Raw genomic sequence first — 18,924 nt, forward strand, 5'->3', positions numbered from 1 at the left:
TCATCATTGCCTCAGGGGATGAACCTGGAATACAGTTAAATCTCAGGCACAACTGAATTGCTGTCTACCAGTTTAGCCGTAGCAAATGAAATCTGCCATAGAAACAGGTAAAAAACATGAATCTGAGAATCTTTTTCTTTTCTTTCCTGTGTTAATCTGCTGTAGTGCATTCAAGAAACCTACTGTCCTTCACTGTGTACCCAGTCTTACCAGATGTGGTAGTAACAGGATTGTGCTTAACCGCCTCCTTAATGTGGCTGTTTTCTGGACTATCACTGTCCAGGCAGATATTTCTCCAATTCTGATATGATGCTGGAATAAAAAACCTACTACAAAGTACCTTAATGCTCTGCTGATAAATTACTTCTGAGCTAGCAGTGAGCTTTGCTAGTGTTTGATGATCATATGTTGTCTCTTATTAGAACCTTCCCCCAATGAAGACAAAGATCCTACCTGCCCTTTTCACTCTTGGCTTGATTGCTGCTTGCTATGAGGATTTTCAGCAGTCTGTTCATCTTTCCATTCTTTGTTCTTACATTCTGTCTATTCAGACTGAAAGTCTGCCACGGGCAGATGCTGCCTCTCATTTTGTGTAGGTAGTACTGGAGATAACAATGCAGCTACGTGGTACTGTGGAGACACTGCTGTTTCCTTTTCCATGGCATTTATGCAGAAGATTAAGAAGACTTAGAAGACTAAGGGAGCTGGGCCTGCTARTCCTGGAGAAGAGAAGGGTGAGAGGGGATCTGGTCAATGTGTACAAATACTTGCGGGGAGGATGTAAAGAGAATGGGGCCAAGCTCTTCTCAGTGGTGGCCAGTGACAGGACAAGGGGCAAGGGGCACAAGTTGAAATCCAGGCAGCTCCATCTCCGTATGAGGAAGAATTTCTTTGCTATGTGGGTGCCCTAGCCCTGCCCAGGGAGGCTGTGGAGGCTCCTACTCTGGAGATCTTCCAAACCCACCTGGATGCGACCGGGTGCCCCGTGCTCTGGGTGTCCCTCCTGGAGCAGGGAGTTGGACTAGATGATCCCTAGAGGTCCCTTCCAATCTCAACCACTCTGTGATTCTGTGAACTCTTTTCCCTAGATGACCACAGTTTGAGTTCTGTGAAAAAGGCTTCTGCTGTAACTTGGTTTCTGAAAATACTTCTCTTCCTTGTTGACAGACACCAGTCAGCTAAGATAATGTAAAAGCTTTTCACAGCAGATTAATCTTTCATGTTATTTGAGCTTAATTTTTGTATCTGTTGCAGAAATCCCTGTAGCCTAACAACACCTTTCCATTCTGTATCCCCTTTCATCCCAGTGTACAAGTGCTTTGATTATGTTTTCCTTGGTTCAAAACAATGCTTTACCTGAAAGCCAACATTTATTCCGAGCATGGATATCTGGATTTATATGTAAAGCTTTCCATTCAAATTTGATCACACCTGATTCTGCYTATATTTTTCTATTTGTAAAACAACACGGTCTAATTGTCGGTAGAATGGCAGAAAATATTACCATACCATCATTGCAGGTGGGTAATTTCAAAGAAGAACAGAAATGATTCCCTATGCTTCCATCTGCAGATTGTAAAAATATTCTTAAAATAGTAATTAGATAACCTGACTCAGTTTTGATATGAGCAAAAAAATACGGCATATGTCAAAATGACATAAAGTCATCCTGTGGGTGTATGTGGTTTTTCTTTCCRCCTAACTGTTCAAATAGGGAAAAAGAATTAGCATTTTGGTAAACAACAAAGATCATTAAATATTTTTGAAAGCCTCAGCGGAACCAGAAGTTGACAAGTGCGTGAACAGCTACCTACCTGTGCTCAGTTCTCTCTCCATCTGCATCAAAGCTCAGTCTGTGTTTTTCCACAAAGCATCTGATTCATGAGACAGCCTTGCAGGAATTTAATTAGCAATGGATTGTGCAATGTGTGAGCATTTTGGGTTTCATCAGGCGTTTGGAAGAGGAAAACTAACAGATGTTTGATTCAAAAKTGTCCAGTAGAAACACATCACAGCTCACATCATTTTTCAGGCTGGGATAAATCTTGGTAACACTTCCCTTCCCCCTCCTAGCACCCCCCCCTTTATTTTTATTTTTCTTCAGTGACCTCTGTGTGTCCAATTCAAACTCATTTGAGGACAGGACCAGATTCTGTAAGGATCATGTTATATCTGGACGTCTGTGCTCAGTCAGGTCTCCATTTCTTTACACAGGAGGTTTTCCAGGGTGCCTTTGCAGGTCAGCGGTCGTGCGCAACATCCTCCGTCTTACACAGGAGAAGAGAGATGTGTGAGTACCAGAAGAAAGCATACTATTTTTGTATCATATTTGACATCATCTATAGGCTATGCCCCAGCACTCTAAGCATGTCACTATGGTGTGCATAAAATCTGGAAACTATAGTTTAAAATCTGAAAGCCTTTCCCTGGGATCAGTACTCTGACATGCTTTCAGCCCAGCCTGAAATATGGGGTGCAACCAGCGTTGTAACCCCACTCTGAAGGATAAAAGGCACTTTGGGCATTGAAAATGTAAATTAAATCCCTAAACTATTTGTAGAGCCCAATAGTTGTTTCAGGAGAGACTTCTTCTCTAAGTGATCATCAGAAATATTCATGTCTCTTTGGGAGCAATACGAGCTCTCTGTGAAATGGAGGGATTCTGTGGACTCAAATGAACTCCCTGCCAATGAGAAGGACCAGGAAAAAGCAGCTGCTTGTGTGCAAGGAAACACTTAGCCAGTGTTTCTGCCTTTTGCTGGAGTGCAAGGTCTCTGTTCTGTGTCTAAAAACTTTTTATCTAGCTTAAATTCTGGATAAATTTATGGAGCGAATTCTAGCCCCAGTTCTTATATAGATTCTTATATAATCTGAATTGTCTRGAGTTGTCATTTGTTTAAATCCTTTTCCTCAAAGTCATTTTTTCCCATTTAGGATGCAAAAAGTATCAGGTTAAAATTAGCAACATCATCTTTAGCCAGCCCTTCATGAAATATTCTTGTTTTYCTGTTGCGTGCAGAATGCTAACATTTCCCCAAAACACACAGCTCTCCTTTATCCTATAGTCAGAYGATATCAACTGTCTGAATGGCAGCAAGTTTTACTCAATGACACACATCCCAAGGCAAGTAAAATCTAAATTATTTCACTACCATAAAAGCAAAGAAGACACTTTCTCTTCATCTCTATGAAGTCAATGAAGTTCCATGAAGGTGAAGGGCCAAGCTAAAGTTAAAACTGTTTCAAAGCAAACATTCAAGGAGAAAGAGATTTGATGCCAAGTGATGTTGTTCCTGCCAGTATTTCTAAAAAGGTACCCACTTGCTCTTATGCATATATAAGCTATAAGASTAAATATGCTGCTTGTTGTGCAATTGTGTAGCAAGAGAAGCATTTAGTGACTGTGGCATGGTAAAAACTTTTGTATAATAGGAATAATATCTCAGCAAAAAAGCTTTGAGCTTCTCCATTCCTCCAGAAYGAAGTGAAATAACAAATCTTGTGTCAATAGATTTGTGCTTCATGATTTATGCAAACTTCGACTTATTTTGCAGTTGGAAAATTTATCAGAGGTATCTTCCAAATATATTCTCTTATGTCTAACAAAAACCCTTCTCTCAGCCATGCGCTGGAGAGAGTCTGTGTCCTCTCTCCAACCATCTGCTTTCACTTACCTATATCTGAAATGTCCTTTCTTCTGTCAGCTCCGGCTGAAGTCAGCTAACATTTAAGAGCTGCAAAAATGCTACCTCCTATATTGTGCCTGTGATAGTCTTATTCCCTTGTGGGAACAGGACTGTCTCCTGTAACGCAGATTCATGGTAAAACAGGGCCCAAAGAGACCTTAAAAATCAGGCAGGACATCTCTGCCATCTCAAGGGACCCCAATATGTGCTTATATTGTTATTTGTAGCTGTTTGCCTTTCTAATTCTCAAATGACTGTGTAATTAGCCCAGGCAAGCTATTTCCAGAACTACCCTACTGTTTCCTGAAGGTTTTGCTAATAATTCACAGAGTATTAAAAGTCACAAGTTTTACCATTATTAATATACAAATGAAAATCTGTCGGTTTCTGTATAATGCAGTAAGATTAAGTATTAACTCAGCAACTGTTCTTACTTCACTAATACACCCCTTCCTGGTAAGGTGTACCAAGGTTCATTTCCATAGCGAGGCCTGTGAAATATCCAATTTATGTTCCATTGGAAGCGAGTAAAGTCTTTTCAGTGGTGGAAGAATCCAAAATCCCTGCCTGAAGTTTGAATGTCACTTTGCAGAGGTGAGAAGATGGTGTTCTCGTGGGAGTACCTGGAAGCTAAGCGATCCTTGCAGGAACAGGAACTTTATATTCACAGATATTTGCTTCTATTCCTAACAACATAGAAAATTTTGTTTTCCATCCAGTCTGATTTTCTTTTAGTAACTAGAAAGCTAAGATGTTGTTAATATTTTGCAATTGATTTGTATTTCAGCATCCAGCTGAGTTTTAATTTATTGTATGTGTTATCTGGGACTTGTGGCAGTTCTATGAGATGGTAAAAGGTGTTATCCACATCTTGCAGACAGAGGTGCTGAATCCAAGAGGCTGTTGTCCAAAGCCAGTTGCAGAACCTAGATGTCACAAACACCTTCTTCWTTTTTATTAACCACATAAATATCCCCCTTTCTTTTTCCATGTCTTACCATATGGATATACCCAGCATCAGCACTGTACAGCTTGCTCCTTATTCYGGTTCAGTTCTCTTATTTTTTATTGAGGATGAGAATGGCAAAAGTATACTTGTGAAGAGTAGTCATGGTTTGTCATCAAACAATTAAGGTCCATAAAGATTTGAGGAGGGACAGATGTTCTATTTGGTCTAAAGGTTCTTCTCATAGGTTCTTGGGTGTTATCTTATGTTCCTGGAAGGTAAGCCAAGCAAGAGTCAAACTTTGAAGCAGTGTCATTCTTCCTTACCTAAAGTAGCATCTAGGAATGTTTAATTTCTTGCAGGGAGACTGTTGCAGCAGGTCTGCAGAGGGATGAGCCGTGGAGTGGTACAGAGCTTCAGCTGCCTCATGCTAAGAGGGCTGTCACAGACTCCAGTTAGATGTTGGCTCTTTGATTTGAAACATCTGTGTAGGCAAAATTGCCATTTAGAAATTGTCTAAAACATGATGCTGTCTAAAACATTGTGTCTAAAGCATGATGCTAGTTCTGGAGACTTAGTGAGGATTTTACTTCCTAAAAATCCAGCTGTGTTATCACCAAAATGCAGCCTCCCTCATTCAATGCTACTGTACTTGGCCTGTAAGGTCTCATTTAATTCTCAGGACATCCTTCTCAATTATCCTCAGTGTGAAATTGCTCTTAGTAGAGAAATAAATTCCAGGTGAACATATGCATACCTCTGAAGCTAAAAGGACATTATTAGAGGGTCAGGTTTAAGCACTCAAGCTTAGGCTAGGAATTGTTAAAATTGAGGTAGTTTATTTATTTGTACCCTCCCTGTTTTCTGAGTGTCTCTGTGTTATCATGTAGTCTCTTCTTCTTTTGTAACGAAGTGCACAGCATGGACCGTACTTTGAAAATGTTTTAATGCATTTGTTTTCATCAGGGAATGATTTTACAGGTGGGCTACTGAACATYGATTAATGCTTTTTTTCCGATTTCAGGCAACACTACTGGATCAAAAATAACCATGCCATAAAGCCTACACAGCCGAAAAGGCCACCTCCTTTGAAATATATTTACTGCAACCTCCCATCATTGGTGCTACGGATCTGGAGACTCTGTCTTTTGCCTTGAGTAGTCTTGGTTCTTTCTGTTCTTTGCACAGGAAGAGGAAGGGATCTTGTGGGGAAAAATAATCATTTATTGTGGAAAGGTTGTGAAAATGTGTGGGTATAAAAACACAAATGAGAGTCATTCTAAAATCTCTGATTTGAATGCTTGGCTACACAATTTTAATATGCTCTTAAATGCTTTTTATGTGCAATTAAGATTAATATGCCTACTAGCTTTGTAGCGGGACCTAAGAGGCTAATTCAGGTGGATACTTCTGGAAACTGGGCATAAGTCGYGTGGGAGTGGATCCACACACCTCAGCATAGCCTAGGGATGAAAAATGAACAGTTGCACTGGGACTTATGGAGGGGAAGGGCAGTGTGTGTTTTTGAGGGGGTGCGTTTGCATACCCTTGTGTCTATGCCTTATTTTCCAGGTGTAAAATACATATTGACGCCCTGTTGAAAAGCAGATGATCTCTTCCATGGTGTTACGGTTATCAGCAGAAGGTTTCTCGCAGGGAGCCCTGACAATTAGAGCAATGAGCAGCACTTGTAGGTTCTACTGTTTATCTGGCCCTGTGGAAGAAGGGAACGGGATATTTTGCCCCTGCTTTTCATAGGATAGGAGAGAAAAGCTGGGGCTCTGCACTCCTGGGTCCAGTCCAGGCTGTTTGGGGAAAAGACTCTGCTGAATCCAGGCTTTTCCGCCCATTTCCACTCTGAAGTGTCCCCTGGGTGCCCAWTCCCTTCTCTTTCTCCTCTGTCACTCAAAAACCAGTGGGCTCGTCATTGAGATGCAAACTGTTTTAAAAGGTACTTACAATAAGCAGAGACAGTCATTGGCTGAAAATCTGCAGTTATTCACTTCTTCTAAATGGCACAAAAAAGATCTCAAATAACGCTGTCTGTGAGACACACCATTTGCTTGCTCTACAAAACCTCCTCAGCTATGACCTCAGACARGAAAGCTGAAAGAGCAGCAAGATCTGTTATAAACATCTCTTGGAAACTCTGCACRAATGTCTAAACCTTCTGGGCTGCTCCCCATGCTGGAGGTGGAGGTTGGTAGCAGCTCCAGCTCTCTGAATTTCCAGACCTTCTGCATGTCCCAACCTGATTGATAAGGACAGAAGCACATCAGAAGAAGTTCCTGATGGGAATATCCATCCCTGTTCTCAGTGGCTGACCCTCCTCAGGGCTGACGACTAGTGATCCTCCCTAAAGCTCCCACTGGGCCGCCGAGGAGTGTTTGCTGCCCGGTGGTCCAGCCTGTGTGCACAAACTCAGGCAACTAAAGGCCTTTCCAGCTCGCCTGCCTGTATCAGGCCTTGGCAGCCTACCTGGATGTAATTCAATAATCTTTTCCAGATCTTTTCACATAGGGGGTTTATCAACGTTCTTGCACTCGGGACTTGCAGCTACCGCTCCGCTGGATCTGCCRTGTGTCTGCCTGGCTTGGCTGACCATTCCTTCCACGGGGAAGGAGCCTCCTCGGGTAAGAGCCAGCTGGCAAAGAAAGTGGCCGTGGCATAACATTTTGGCAAACCATTGCTAATATTTCCTGCCTTGCATTATTAATCATGGTAACTTACTTGTTGCTRCCTAACGTACGGCTCGCACGTACCTGGGAAAGCCCTTCTGAAGCTCTGGACCGATGCCTCTGGAAAAGCTCCACATCCCTTCCTGTCTGTAGTGTAAAACTTCCTCTTGCAGAGGAAAGCATGAGCTCATACGCTAGCATAGGAACTGAAAGCCAAAATACCTAAGTTCTGTTGCAAGTTCCGCCATTGAGTTATCATGGGTAGAGGACTTTGCTTCCCTGATGCTCAGTTTCCATTTACATTTGCCTGTTTGGATCATCATCTCTTTGACTAACGTGGACCTTTATTATACATGTTACCTGGCTTGTGCTCTGCCACAATGCAATTAAATATCTTCTTTGTGTCTTTGCACATGAACCTAAGCACTTACTTAYGTCATGACACTGCATTAATGACAAATGTCTCCTGGTCACAGAAAAAAAGAAGTTTATTTCAGCAGTTCAGGGGCTAGTCAGGAGTACTACTGCCTTTTTATCACTCCACTCTTCTTACATATGTAGCTGCAAATGATACAAAGCATTCCTGCTGCTGTTGTATCCCTCTGCTGTAGCAAACACATGCCTTGGAATAATCCCCCTSGGCACTGTTTGCAATCACAGGCCAGCTCATTGTAAGGATATTTAATTAAAGAGAGAGGTTCTGGTCTTTTTTACCTTGGTGCCTCCGAAAATGGGGCAAGTGAGTGTGGTACCTTCTGGGCCAAAGCTAGGACTGCTGGAAATGAACGCGGTTCTGTCGAGATGAAAGGAGCCAGTTAYGGTTGCCATTTCTGAAATATCCTCTGGATGCTTAATTTAATAGGCAAAGTTCATTACTACAGTGCTGCAGGAAGAAAGCTGGGAGAGCAATACACTCATTAACAGGTTAGTAGTCTTCAAATTAGCATGTAACTAACTACATGTGTTGCCTTGAAATGGTGCTGTGCATTTTGATGCAGGGGCACTTAAGAGCAAGGGTTGTGCCCCACGCAGTAACCTAGTTATATCACTTAGCACTGGAAAGCAGCAAGGCAGTGGCATTTAATGTATGAACAATATGCTGGAGTACCAGAGTGTGGAAAACTGGTACAAAGTGTGAAAATGTAAATCAGGTGCCAGCACATGTGTGAAACAAATGTCGCTGCAAGGGTGCTGACAGGTGCTCGCAGCAGTATCAGCCAGCCTTTGGGCTTCTGCTAATGTTTGTTAGATATGTCTTTCCATCAGTGAATCATACTTCTGTATTTTCCTGYGTGGAAAGCATCTGACCCATTTGTTCAAAGCGGTCCTGGAGGAGTCCTGCAAGCAARGTTGGAGTAGGACTCGAGGACAAGGAGGGATTTGACGCTGTGATTTCCTTGGAGGTGAAGCGCTTGGCACCCTGCTTCCTGCATGTGAGCAGGAGTGTGTCCCCAAAGGACATTTGTATGTGCAAACATGAGACTTATCCTTGCTGTCTCTGAGACTTCAACTCAGTAGCAAAGAATGAAGAAAGTACCCATGTTCTGGGATTGAGCCCTCCCCATCTTCAGTGTGACCAGCGTTCTCCAGCCCAGACAGCTGCCCTTGCATTTGCACGTGTGTTAAATGCACACCGGACAAGCCAGTGGATTTCCTGGCACTTAACTGCATTTCCTTACTAGCCTTGTCACTGTGTGTGATTAAAAATTATAAAGAGGAGAGCAGATACGCGTGGAGGTTACTGAAGCATGAGCAGAATGGTAGATGAGTGGTATTCTGAGCATCGGAGTCCATACTATTACCTACAGAGAAGCAGAGGCCTATCTGAAATCTTGCATCCATTCCGGTGTAAATATCCCTGGAGAGGCCTCATGCCRAACAGTGCAGCAGCGTTCCCGAGAATGGGTGAGCATCTGGAGCAGATTCTGTCTGGTCGCTTGGGTGGAAGTGAGAGCAGGGTTTGGGCTGCACTCAAGGGGATGAGACATCTCCATCACCTCCCTGGGACTCTCTTGAGCAGGATCTTGTGACCAGTCCAGTGGTATCCACGTAAAATAAAGGTGTGCTGCAGTTGCACTGCAAAATCTAAAGATTTATCCTGCTTAATGAGCAGCAGTATTTTCCACTTCCAATGGCTTGACAAAATAGTGCTGGCTGTAGCTTGAGATATTCTGAATACCAGGGATTTCAATTATAATATACAGGTATTGCAATGCAGGGCTCAGAAGTCATATTCCTTTGTTTCAAAACATAGCTGTTGTAGTCAAGGGTGACAAAGCAAAGTTTGGCAGAAATGCTTCTCTAGTGCTTCTTTTTTTTTACATTTGGCAATGATTAGGATGATACTGGACAGGTGGAGAGGGCGCATCCTTTAGGCTGGATACTTTCTTCCCACTGATTGTTGAGCACTCAGCAGTATTGGTAAGGACTGTGGAAAAGAGGAAAGGCTGCAAAGAACAACTTGATTATGTGGCAGTTTATAGTCTGATATACGTGGGTGGGAGCTATTTCATTAGAGCAAATATTTTTTAATATTCTGCTGTCAGCTGTCCAAAGCTTTTCCTGATGGCTGTTAGCTATAGCTCAGGCCTTGTAATATTGCTTGTAGTGCTAAGAAGTGATCACTTCAGTTCATAACAAGCAAAAAGCTTTCTCCTCAGACAAACATGTCATTTAATGCCAAATCCCCTCACAATATCCGCATGAAATCAATAGTGTCATTTGCTGCATTGCATGCTGTTTAATGCAGGTGAGGGGCCTTGAATATTGTCCCCAACAAAATCCTTAAAAGGGAGTTCCATTAGCTGAGTACTATTTTCTTATTTTTGAAAATGACTTTTATTTTATATTCTTATCCTGACCGTCTGCTAATGAAATAGGAAAAGGTATAAACTCAATATTTCCCCAATGAAGGCAATGGCAGAGCTRTGAATTTCTTTTCTGGAAGCCAGTTAAGTGGTTCTTGTTAAATCTCTGAAACTATTGATAGAGCTAGTGAGAAAAATAGCACATTTTTATGCACTTTGAYGTGGTTTGCTTCAGAATTCAAATATGAAGATTTCAAAGGGTACGTAATACAGAGAAAACCTTGACCCCTGTCATGGTCTGCTGTCTGAATGCTTGATGGGCAGGTACGTGGCTTAGTATTCTGAAAACAGCATTAAGTACATCTCTAGAGTTAACCAAACCTTATTATTTTTCCTGGTGTTACTTTTGCCAATAATTTCGATCTTTACCACATCTTAACTTTTTGTAGGGAACCTCTGAATTTTGCCTAAGCTTTAGACCAAAACCAGCTCATTTCCCACATTTCTTAGGCCCAAGGGCTTGCCAGCTGGAGCACAGCTCCTGATGGGATCGGCTTCTTCCATTGGGGAACCTCCAGCCAAGAAAGCTGCGAAAGTCTCCACTTCCCAGGTCCTTTGTCCCCAGGAAATGAGGAATGTGCTGGACTTCAGCAACGGCAATAAAAAAAAAAGGGCCCGCTCCATGGAAAATATCATACTTTTGGTTCCAATTCAAGCACATATATGTGTTTATGTGTGTGCTTTTATATAACTTCAGAAATTCAAAACTTGCTGTGGGACAGGAATTTCAGTCTTCCTGTGCTCTCACTTTCCCTGTAGCAAATTCTGCCTCAACTGCCAAGCCAAATTGAAACCAAAACCAGTATCTAGGAAGAAAGAAAACSGTCATAAAGAGTTTTAGGCTCATATTTACCCCTAGTGAATTTTCACTACCATATGTGCGTTAGAAAGAAATGTGGTTTGTGGAAGAATAGCAAACACCTCGGGCAGCCTTCGGTGGCTCTGATGCGTGTTTTTGGGAGGTGGAGTGGGCTGAATGTCCCACTCGGTCCAACCTACTGCTGCTTTAATTCTGACCTCCCAAGAGAAAATAGGGAGAGTATTTAATATCAGGAAAGAGTGGCTGCCAGGAGTTATTTAAGTTTAAAGAATAAAAGATAGTTGAAACACTTTCCAGGTGGTTCAGCCAAATATCCTCCTTACAAAGGCAGAATGCTGGCCTGTCCCCTGCACACACACTCCCCATGTAGGCAAAGCATTTTATTAGAGAGGTGGTATCACAAAATGCTCRTGCATAGGTAGTAAATTGACATCTGTGGAAGCACTAGGTGAAGCACTTATGAGGATGGGAGTTCCAGTTTTGCAAATGTTCCTTTTCCTTTAATTTCTAGAAAAATATTGCTGCTTTCCTAAGGAGGAGAGAGGCCCTGCATGGTGACAAGCATCCAGGAACCTGAGGAAAAGCTGCTGGCATGTCAGATTATGGGTCCGGTCCACAGTTCAGCTGAAGTGCCTGGTAAAGCATTTTCCTTAGGAGCTCTACTGTTAATGCTTCCCAGCCCCAGTGGGGCCTAACTTGGGGCCAATCAGGGCTTGGTAGGAGCTTGGAAATGTAATTGACCTCTTATTCAAAGTTCTTAGTACTAGAGTTTCAATATTAAGTTGGATCTTTTGTGCCACAGATGGTAACAAGAATATAATAATTGCAGAGCCACTCCTTCAATTATTTTTTTAAATCCTCAATGCCTCAGGTATTCTTTTCAGCTAAATTCATCATCATTTCACTGAATTCTGAAATGAAAAAATTAAAAAAACTTAAAAATATTGCTGAAAAAAAGAGCTGTAAAGGTCTGTTTTGGAAGGGGCTTCCAAGCTCTATTTCCCCACAGATTTTAGGACGTATCCAAGCCACCTTGAAATTTCCCTGCCTATTTTTAAGTCTCTGGTGTGACCTGATGGAGACACACACAGTTGTATGTACGTCACATCTTTCCTGCAGGGATACGAAGCCTTAGTGATTCGAGAGGCAGTTTACAGTGGGAGTAAATAAAAAAAGGTTACTCCTAATGTTGAAATAGGGCTGTCTATGGTGTAGCGTGAACCAGATTTTTCTTTTCACGGCAAGAACTTCAAGCTTCTGATCTGAAAAGCCTACAGGCTCTGATCCAGCCTCTCCAAGACCTTTTTCTGGCAGCTGGAACAGACTTTCACTGCACACATGTTGGCCTGCTACCTGCTAAGTCTTTGCTTCCTCCTCCGTTTTCTGGCACCTCCTGCAGTAGATAGAAACAAAAAAAAAGAAAAGCCTTGGCTTCTAGATGCAATTTCACATATGGTAAAGTGAGCTCAGCACTTAGTTATGTTTTTTTTTTTTCCCCTCAGTCCTCCCTCCTGGTGACAATTCCAAGAGCACATTTGGAAAATAGAGTAGAAAATGGAGAAAATTAGAGCAAACACTAGAGACCTGAAACTTTGGAGGTCTTGATACGAGCATAATGTGCAAGATAGAAAAAACTCTTCAAAACATCTCTGCAAAGTTGCAGAAGAAAATATGATGCGTGGGTTTCATGTGGGAAAGATGAAGGCTCTGGAACGTTAATGCTCCGACAATTACAGCTTTGCTGTTTTCATTTAGCAGATCCAAAATGTTTGGGGAACCTTTCTAGCAAGGTTAGTTCTGTCATTGGAAGTTATCGTGCTTTTAGAATACATTACACGGCGCTTTGCTGATAGCAGACCTCATTTGAACTTGGGCTGTGCCAAAAAACAGCAGTGATTTAGCTTTGAGAGGTTTCAGATTCCCTTTCCCCACTCTAAACCAAAGTCCAGAGCAGATCCCAATCTCCTGCAAGTCAAAGTCCAGGCTAGGGTCAGTTTACATCCCAAACTTCTCTCTCCAGGTCGTGTCTATCACAGAGGCAATGCTGTGCAGAGGCTGCTGCTGGGCCTTTCCACGGCAGCAGGGAAGGGTGCTGGTGCAGTGAGTGCCTGGAAAGGCCTGGATCTTAGAGCACCGCTCCGAGTAACCTGTGGAGTCTCCAGTGGAATTATTTTTTTTCCGTTTAGAGAAAAATATGTGAGCTGGGTATTGCTCAAGCAAATTCTTTTTAGGGTCTTGGATTTTGCTTTCTTCTTTTGGACAGGTCTTTGTCTGGCAGCAAAGTTAATATTTACTTTGAAGGCCACAGAATCATCATTTTTTAATTCCTCTAAATATCCCAGTTAAGTGCATGACTGCCCAGCTACCTACGGGYGGATGGTAGGCTGTGAGGAAATCTGGAAATTTAACTCCTTTCCTGTCTTAGGCAGCAATAACAGTTTCAAAGGTGGCTTTATTTTTTTTTAGGCTTTGAAAAGGTTCTTTAATATGCCAGTTAAAATTCCATCCTAGATTCAGGGAACATGAAAAGAGGGGAAGATTTCCAAAGCGGATTTATAAAGTCTCTCAGGGAAGCATATCTAGTAATTTAAACTATTGATTTCTGTTGCATATATTCCTCACGATTGAAGGACTGATAATGCAGCAAAAAACTTGATGCAGCAAGTTCAAGCTTGATCATCAAGCAAGATGCTCTTAGTTTTAAGATGAGTATATCCTGAGGGAATTGTACAGTATTATTTGTGCTGGATGGGTACAGAGACAAAGGCACTAATGAGAAGTATTAAAATCTGCTAGTTAGCCAGGTAGTTGCTGGAAACACAGAAATTAAGTGAAGGGCTAATAGAGCCAGTAGGACATGCAACGTCTGGCAGAGTCACTGCTGTACCTGGAAAGTCCATTGCCTTCCAAAACCAGGCACTGCCGAAGCAAGCTGAAGAATTTTAAGTTGAATTATACAGTGATAATATTTTTGAGAAGACATTCCAGCTTTTTGCTTCAGTGGCAATGGCAGTCATGACCTTTATGTCTAAGKTTTTTTTTTTTTAAGAACTCTTTCTAAAGGCAGCAAGACTGTGTCTTTTTAAATAGCAGAAAAATAGAATTGCTCCTGAAAGTTAGGCACTGAATTTATAAAGACGCGTCAGTCTGTAGTAACCAATGTGAGCCCAAGTCCACTAGCAGTTGCCCTATGAGGGCTACTATCCTCTTGTGTGGTTACAGTCAAATAGGAATTCAATTCCAATCTTTAAATTTGGGAGGCATATTATACCCTTGTGTATATACTGCAGTACATGGATGCAATATTGTCTAATGCAAATATGCCMAAAAATAAAATTTTGGCAATAATAGTTTTTAAAATATTACTTATCTTCTTGTGACCTTTTGCAGGTGGGATCACCAGCTCATGTAGCATAAGGTACCTTTACTGACTGACTATTTCAGCTTCATTTAGAAGTACCACCAACCCACAGCATCTGTCAGGACACAGATACGTTGGACAAAGCTCTTAGCAGCCRTCTCCCTGCCTGTCTTTAAGTAACTATTTCTTTTTGTTCTTCTCATATGAAGCTGTTGCAGGTGGTGCAGTACAGGGTGCAAAAAGGATAGAAACTCCTTAAAATGTTGCTGGTGAAACTCCATCATAATATGTTGCTCTTGTTTGGTGGTTTTATTCCTTTCTCAGCATGAGATATATTATACCTAAAGGCTCAGTTTGTTGGGCACTGAGTATTTTTGACTGCTATGGTCATTTATGTTCGTTTTTTCTGAAAAACAGTTTTATGTATGTGACTGTTTCTCTGCAAACGGGTAAAGATCTGAGAGAATTTTATCTTCTCATAATTACAGTATCAGTAGAGTAGATTATTTACATGTTAGCCAGTGTCCTCCCTTACTAAAAGGGASGAATTGCGTGTGTAGTCCCAGCCTAAAATATCTGGAACAGCTTCGGGGACTGTGCATCAGCCCAAAGCAGTGTCCACGTTTACTGGAAGAACTTTGGTCTTATTCTCTAGCCCTGTTCCCAACTTGGGCTGTTTCTGCTGGTTCCTTTGTGCAGTTCTGGTCTTAAAATCTGAAATTGGTAGAACAAAAGACTTCCAAGAAACTGATATCTCATTTTTTTCTTCATGCAAAAAAAAAGACTTTTTATGAATGTCATAATAATTTTAGGAAAGATAGCTCTGAATGGTGAAAACCTTACCAGGGGGAAAGGATTTATTCTAGAATTGGGATCACCTTTCTCAGATGTGCTTGTTGACCAGCAGACATTTAATGCTCTAACTGAAAAACTTTTGGGGGCTCCCTGTTTATGGCTCTGCTTAGGTAAGCACTGTTGTAGCTTTATACCACAAGATCACATTTCAGCAACAGAATGTAGCAAAATTAGCATCAAGATGCAATTTAGAGGAATAAAAGAACCRTTCAGACGACAAACATCAAAGAGCTGACAAACGCTCTCTAGCAAATGTCTCTGCTGTGAAGCTTTGTTTACATGTTTCATTTAATGGGCAAATGATTAACCRTGGCTCTGTATCAAAAACCTCCTTTAGTTTGGCCTGCTCCTGCCRGTTTTCTAGTAATTTGGGAAAGTGCTCCCAGCCATTCTGCTGGCTTGCAGAAGAGCAGAGCCAGGAGACTGCAGAGATAGGAGCAAGTTCCTGCTAGCTGTGAATAAGAAATGCACTGTAACGTTTTCACGTTCCTGCATCTCCCCCTGGGCACCGGAGCAGCTGGGACTAGGGTGGCAGGGAAAGTTGTCCTGGGAAAGATGTGTGTCCTGGGATGCGGTTGTGCTGTGGGTAGGGGCACAAGAAGAGCTGTGCAGTGTCACTGTGATGTTTCCACCAAATGTCCCACAATTTGAAAGGTGCTGAGAGAGAATGACAGACTCTCGGATCTTCTCTAGCAGGTCTCTATGAAGTAGAAGTTGTAAGCAGGACCAAACTAGAAGGCCTAGAGCTTTCTGTGACATGTTTGCCAAACTACCAAGCCACCCCCGTTCCCTAGCTGCAGTGGGTTTTGCGTGGGATGAAGTCAACCTCTAACCCCAAGCTTTTTGATCCATGAAATCAATTATTTTGAAACCAATACTTGGAGCTCCATCACGGTAACAACTGGGGATTTTTGAAACTGAATCTCTTCAGCTTTAGCATTTGCTTTTGCTGGAACACTATTGCTTAGATTGCATTCTGGGACCATGGCATTTCCCATGCCAAAACAAGTTTGAAATCAGTTTGATTCTCTTTTTTTGAACCAACAGATTTAGCTGCATGCATGAATCCCAGTTCTCAGTACAACATTGGCACAAGCAGCACGGTTTGTATTAACTCCCATGAGAAGGATAGACTAAAGTCCAATGATAATGGATAAAGCATATAGATGTTTCAAAACACTGGAATTGCTGTTCTTGAAGCTTAAGGTAGCTGGAATTGTCTGTGACTCCTTTAATCCTAAATTTGTTGTTTATTCTGCAGCAGCAGAATACACTGCTTGCTGTCTCTGAGATCTGAAGAATGGTGGTGGTTTTAAACAGGTAGCATTATTTGAGAATTGTTCAAATATTAGTAATTATTGTCAATTCAAAATTTTGCCCTTGCAAATTGCCCTTTGGAATTATTGACAAAACGCTAAGTTGCTTGAATTTAATTGAGTAGATAAAAGAAATGCTGCTGCTGGAAAAAACTGCTATTAAATGCACTTTATTGTGGCCAGAGTGATTAGGTTCCAAGCAGTCTGTATTTTCCAGGAAGGAGAGCTGCTGATATATTTAGTTTCAGAATCCCCTATTGAAACAAACAGGGAGCAGTCAGGGTGCAAGGCGTGCTGAGCAGGTGACCCAGTAAGTCACTGTTCCTTACGGGAACGTGACGATGGAAGTTAATATTTTCTTGAATGGACTTGCACAACATRTCTGAGTTTCTGCCGCGTGCCACGATGCCACTTTAAAATGARGGCTGGGAATCTACACCATGAAACTGCAGAGAGCTGTGAAACCCCTATCCAAAAGTAGGGCATGTACTTATTGTAAAGGAGGATTTGTAAAGTGCCTGAAATAGAACCTAGCTACAAATTACCAGTAGATTTTTTCACTCCTATGTGAAGCAGTTTCATGTTTTGGAAATGTTCAAAGTTTTAGGTTGATAGTGGTTTCAATTAAAAGACTATGTGTCTGWCCTCCTTTTGATGTAGCCTAATTATTCACACTGATGCAGTACAAGTTAAAAAATCTGTATCAGCAAAGAGATGGGAGATTGCTCCTCGTGCTTCTAGTATGCAATAAGTTTGAGAGCAGCAGTGCACAGTGAAGTGTTAGTTAATGATGGACTACATAACAAAGTATATAGAGTTTGGCCATGACTAAGCGTAGCAAATATTGGAGAGGAGGAAGATTCTCCCTTCCCATACTCCATTCATACAGAATTTATTCAGGTTTCTATACAGGGGCAGGCAAGTGAATCATCAACACCCACACAGTTATGTTTTAACATTTTAGAAACCTGATTTTGCCAATTCTACTTGCCTCCAAATAGAGTAATACAATCTAGCCTTTCATTAAGTCAGTTCATAGACTAGGACACAATCTGAGACATTCATGCATTATTCTGAATCTGTCTCTTAAATGTTTAATGTAAGGCTTAAAAAAGTAACACATATGTACTGTGGCTGTCTTGTTTTTCTTGAGTCACAGGACGRGAATAACAGGACTTCTTGTCACCATTCACTGAGCGCTGTTCGTATGGAATTAGTTTGCATGGCATTGGCATGTGGGGAGCCCTGGGAAGTGTCTGGAAGGATCTGTGCTCAGTGCAGAGCAGATCTCTGGCTACAGTCACATGGGGACAAAATTAGGTTGGTGACCAGTGAAGCTTGGCTTGATGGAAATGTCTCTCAATTGTAAATTTGGGTTTGGAAAACTGCAGCAGTAGGTTAAGCACATATGTTTGGAGGAAAGGGGAATTTCATTGCAAATCACCTCCTGGGCTGAGTAGCTACTTGCTATGTTTGAGGAGCTCTTGGGGTTTACTTTTTCCATCATCACGATATATTCCTGCTTTCCTGAAATGCTCTGGAGAGGCCAAAGTTCTGGTCCCTGCTGCCCTGACCTGGCTTGTGGTGTTGCACAAAGAGACCTTTCCGTCGGCAGCCGGGAAACCTTCCTGCCGTTCCGAAACACCCGGCTGGCGCTTGCCAGCAAAATGTACCTGCTGGTTTAATAGCTGCAGAAGCCAAAAAAACAGTCCAGTGTTTATCAGGACCAAACAGTCTGGTTGAGCGAGGATTCAGGGTAGTGAACTGTAGCTGGAGTTAAGCAATGTGCGTGGACACTCTCCAAGCTGCTTTTTTTTGCTTGGGGTGAACGCTAATGACTTCTGTCATTCCTGTATTTCGTGATGAATTTGTTCAGATGCTAAGTCATGGAAACAGCGCTCTGAAAAAGTGTCCACATGCTRCTGCCAACTCCAAATCTGGTAATAGCAGCATACCTACCAAAAAAACCMAAAAACTTAGGTACCTTGTGACCTTAAATGTCAAATGTTGCCAGAAAATGCCCTGGGTTCTGATGTGTTTTTATTTATTTTTCATGAAGACAAAAAGGAGACGATGGTGATTTTGTTCGCTTATTTTTATGTAATTGCTTCAATTTCCAGGCTGGCACGGAGGCACTCTCCAAACTTAATCAGAGACCACAGCCTGAGCAGCCAGAGGAGATGGAGAGAGCACCTTTTGGACTAGGACCTAAGGTGAGTGTATTAGGGCATTTATAACAGAGCCAAGCTCTAAAAATGATGGTTCAGCTTGTGCAGCTTGTGACGTGGGCTTTCTTGGCAAGGAGCAGAGTGTTCTGCATTCAGCRAACCCTCCTAGGTGCTCTTGGGCATCTTTTATGTGATTTCTCTGCACCTCGGCTCCCTCTGAACAGCAG

At 42.0% G+C, this 18,924-nt stretch overlaps 1 long non-coding RNA gene across 1 annotated transcript; it reads left to right on the forward strand.

Moving 5' to 3' along the window:
* The first annotated feature begins 11,576 nt into the window (after positions 1–11,576).
* LOC112956247 lies at positions 11,577–18,672 on the forward strand. The gene is made up of 3 exons (XR_003251012.1): positions 11,577–11,633; positions 14,388–14,534; positions 18,650–18,672. It is a non-coding gene; the product is annotated as an uncharacterized LOC112956247 (long non-coding RNA).
* Positions 18,673–18,924: the final 252 nt, after the last annotated feature.

This window comes from Nothoprocta perdicaria, unplaced genomic scaffold (assembly GCF_003342845.1).
Source record: "Nothoprocta perdicaria isolate Ctin4 unplaced genomic scaffold, notPer1 scaffold_11, whole genome shotgun sequence".
Classification (NCBI taxonomy): Eukaryota; Metazoa; Chordata; class Aves; order Tinamiformes; family Tinamidae; genus Nothoprocta; species Nothoprocta perdicaria.